Here is a 4,379-nt window from a genome sequence, read left to right as displayed (position 1 = left end):
CAGGTGCTGTTGGTGCCCACCTGCACCCCCCTCCCCCCAGCCCTTAACAGCTCCCTGCACTGGCCCAAATGCCAGGTGGCAGAACTGTGACTCAGCCTGAGGTCCTCTGTGCAGTCTGCTGGGGTGGGACAAAGGTGCTGGGAATTGCGGTCTCTGGGAGCAGCCCTCCACGGCTGCTGAAGCTGGTGGATACATACCTCAGCTCCCTCACCCCCAGGGTGGAAGTCTGTGTTACGGGAGGTCCCCTGCAGTATTGAGCTCCAGCTTTCACCGTGTTAACTGGCATAATGGTTCATCCCATGTGGGTCCCTTACCTTCTCTGTCTCTCTGCCCCTTTATCTCCCAATTAGCTACTTGTGCCATGTCCTTGCATCTACAGCAAACCAAACCAAGATGGAAGGTACTGTGCTAAGATTTTGAGTCTCAGGGTCGGGACCCCTGGGCTTTCTTTCCAATGTTGATGTCACTTAGCTGAGGGTTTTTGCCTCTCAACCAATTTGATCTTCATTTTCTCATCTAAGAAATGGGGCTACTAAAAATTCCATTTCTGCCCACCTAGAGGCTGATGTGAGGATAAGATGAGTTGATGTAAGGGGAGAAAAAAAGTAAACCATAAAGCAACATAAGGAGTTCCCGTCGTCATTAGTATTTTATCTTTCTTGAAACCTCAGCACCAAAAGTGTTTGAGAACAGAGGACGCTGGGTCGTCTTCCCTGGCACAGGGTTTGCTGAGCCTGTCGGGCCGGCCCCCTTTCATCCCGTGTGTACCTTCTGCACTGTGATCCCACATGCTCTTCACCTGCTTTCCTGACTTTGAAGTATTTAAAGCAGCTTTGGAATTCCTTACCAGGGGACTTGTCACATTCTTCTCTTGGACATTTGACTTCAAGTTTGTTTCCCACCTTTCCCTGCGATAAATAATTAATAATAAAATGTAAATATACGAGTAGATTCTATACATGTAACCCGTGCCTCCTCCTTTGCTTGGCCTCTTTTTTTCTTGACTAGTAAGCCATGCCGAGGTTTTTTTATTCCTTTCCAGAAACTAGTCTTTTTGATCCTCAGCACACATTTTTCCTGGTTTTCAATGAGGATTTTCTTTATTTTTTTTTCAATAGTCTATGGTTTTCTTATGCTTTAAATTTTTTTTTAACTTTCTTTTAACCATTCCTTTCGATTTTTCCCCTTTAACACATGCTCTCATTTCCCCGATTCCTTTCTACAAGAAATGAGCAGTAGCATAATGGGTATTTTGGGCTCTCTCACCAGGGGGTTGAACTTCAAGGTGCTGGGGTCTGCAGGAGGCAGAGCTTCACCCGCAAATGCTTTCTGCCCAGTCCTTGCCCTTCCAACCAAAAGAGCCCTGCCCCCTCCCGACATTGAACGCAGCAAGACCAGTGTATGCATGTGATGGGAGCCCCTAATCTCTATCACCACTGGGGACTTGCTTCGCGATGCCACTTTATCACTCGCACCAGCTGCCTGCACTAGTCTCCCCTCGCCCTTAATTAATTACACCCTGAGCCGCAAGAAGCCATCTCCCTCCCAATGACAGCCTTCAAGCCCTGTCAGATGAAGATGCAAAACCCTTTAATCTTGCCTGATGGCTGCTCTCTTTCTGTATAATTTCCCCCCCTTCCTGCCAACCCTGGCTCCTCTGCAGGTCTGCTAGCATTTCTGGTCCAAAGCTGTCTCTTGGAGCCTGGACCCTGCAGTGAAGTCAAGCCCCAGGAAGCAGGTTGTGGGGCCCACTGTGTAGGGCAGGGAGCACAGGCAGGGTGTTTGGTTAGGAGGGCCCAGAAGCCAGTGTTCAACACTGGTCGGGAGGCACGGGGGTGGGGACATGAGGCATGTTGCGGTTGGGGGACTGGAGTGGTGATAGCCAGAGATCAGAAACAGGCTTTTGGTGTAGCTGTGGTGGAGTACCTACATGGAGTGTGTACCTAGGTTCTGCTGTTGTGTTACAGACAATGAGAGGCTCTGCCAACAGAAGCACAAACAGTACTGGGTTCTGCAAACCATGACACAATGACACCAACAGTGATAAAGCTCAGCAAAGAGTAGCATAGAGTGATCGGCTCTGCATTCATGGCACCCAGGGCACAGACACCATAACCCTAACGTGGTAGGCTCTACAAATGGCCTCAGGCAGCGAGGGGCACTGCACACAATGAAAACAACAGTGCCAAGCTCTGCAAACCCTGTCGCTGTCCCCATGCAGACTCTGTAAACAGAGACCCAGGCAGTGAGGGGCGCTGCATACAATGCCAATGACAGCGACCATTTCTGGACAGCCACGGGGACTCTGGCCTCAACACTAATGGGGCTCAGCAAACAGGATCCAAGAGGAATGGGCTCTGTCTACACCAGGCCACCAACAGAGACAGTGACAGGTCCTTTCAGACATTGACGCAAGCAGTGCTAGCCTCTCCCGACAATGCCGAGCCCTGCAAATAAAACCAAACTCCACAAATGACAAACAGTGCCACGCTCTCCAAATGGTGGCACAGGCAGCGAGAAGTTTTGCAAACAACTCTAAGCTCTGTAAATAATGACACTCGGTGCCAAGCTCTGCAAACAGCCAGGGGAGCCCTGCAACCAGGGTGTGGTCAACAAACTGGTGCGGTCAACAAACTTCAGACACAGGTTCTGAGGGCCACCATCCCCCATCGCCTTCTCCAGCATTCCCCAACTGCTCTCACTGTCTCCACAGGTTCAAGGCTCCTTCAGTTTAAAACTCCTTCGCAGGAGCCAGCTCTCACGTCGCACCTGCCATGCAGGCCCTGATGCTCTTCCCTCCTGGGTTTTTGTGGCTGAGCTGTCTCCTTGCTCCTCAGACCGTCCTTGCCCACGATGCCTGGTTTGTGGCATCTGCCACCATCCCCTGGAAGCAGGACAGGGAGGGGAACGCTGACCCACAGAGCACAGTGAGCATGAACACATATTCCCTGCGTCGTTGTAACCCCCTGAGGAGTGGGACATAAGGCCTAAGAAGTGCACAGAGGGCCCTGCACTTGCCGGGGTGAAAGTTCCTGCCCCGTGGCCCCGTATTGGAATTTGTGTCTGTCCCACTGGTGAGTCACTATAATGGACGACACAGGAAAGCAGGTAGCTGTGCAGACTCTGGGCAAAACCTGCTTGAATCCTGGCTCTGTGGCCTGCGGGAAATTATTTAACTGGTCTGTTCCTGGGTTTCCTCATCTCAGAAATGGGATCATCGTCATCCTTACCTCAGAGTGCTTTGGCGAAGGAGAATAACATGAGGCAATACACACAGCTTGCCCTGAAGAGTTTTTCCAGAAACACATAACCCCTCAGCCCTGATCTGCTCTCATGTCCTCCACCTCCCCCTGGTCCCCTGACTTAACGCCACACCACACTCTTGCTCTTGGTCTAATGGGCCAGCACACCTCCCTGTCAGGGACGCTGAAACATCAAAGAGTAGCACAGCTGTCCCCTCTGTGTGGAGCGGGTTTTCCCATGTCCACCTGGCTCACCCCCTCATGTCTCTGCTCAAACATCACAGTTCCCCTGACCACCCCAGTTAAAATCAGACCCTCCCCAACTCCCACTCTCCCAGATCTGGCTTTATTCTCCCCTGGCATTCATCACTGCCGACTCCCCACCATAAGGTAAGCTCCAGAGGGCACGGAGCTCGGTGGTGGGTTGCAAATTTAAACAGCACAGGTGCATGGGAACCTCACCCCTGGAGGTGAACAGACATGGGGTCTGAAAGATGCAAAACCAAAAGTGTCCAGGAGAAGGCCACAGCCCCTCTGCTGTGAGCACCAACAGAGCGTGGTCAGATTGTTACCTTTCAGCTCACCTGTCCACCTGTGACACAGTCCTCCCTGCTGCCTGCCAGAGAGGGCTTGGGCTGGTGCAGAGTAGGGAGAGTAACGAGAAAACACAGGCAGAGGGGAGGTGGAACACGCATGTGCAGCACTCCTGCTCCGAGGCTGGAAACTGACTGCTACCCTCTGGCAAGCACCCCCCAGCGCAGGGGACTGCAGGCTCCTCCCCACCTCCCAGGTTCAGATGTACAGAAACCCGTCTCAACAGAGAGCAAGGCTGCCAACCCCTGGGTGCTGTAAGCAGGTAACCTCCTTTTGGCACATTCATCGTTGAAGGAGTGGTCTCTCCTCCAGGGCTGGAGTGGAGATCCTGAGTCTGTAGTGGGTCACCGGATGTCAAACACGTTAGCCTTTTAGGCATCTTGATGGCTGTGTGAAAGTCACAGCCTGCGGCACCACCTGGGCTCCCCAAGTTCGGGTTGGTAGGGGGCTGCTCCACCCCATTTGCCGATCCAGCCACTTCCTGTCTTCGGTCCCTGCTCCCCAGCCCACAAACCCTGGGCACACTCTCCAGGCGTGAGAGGT

Source organism: Ursus maritimus, unplaced genomic scaffold, assembly GCF_017311325.1.
Source record: "Ursus maritimus isolate PB19 unplaced genomic scaffold, ASM1731132v1 scaffold_29, whole genome shotgun sequence".
Classification (NCBI taxonomy): Eukaryota; Metazoa; Chordata; class Mammalia; order Carnivora; family Ursidae; genus Ursus; species Ursus maritimus.
Note: the sequence above shows the minus strand (reverse complement) of the source record.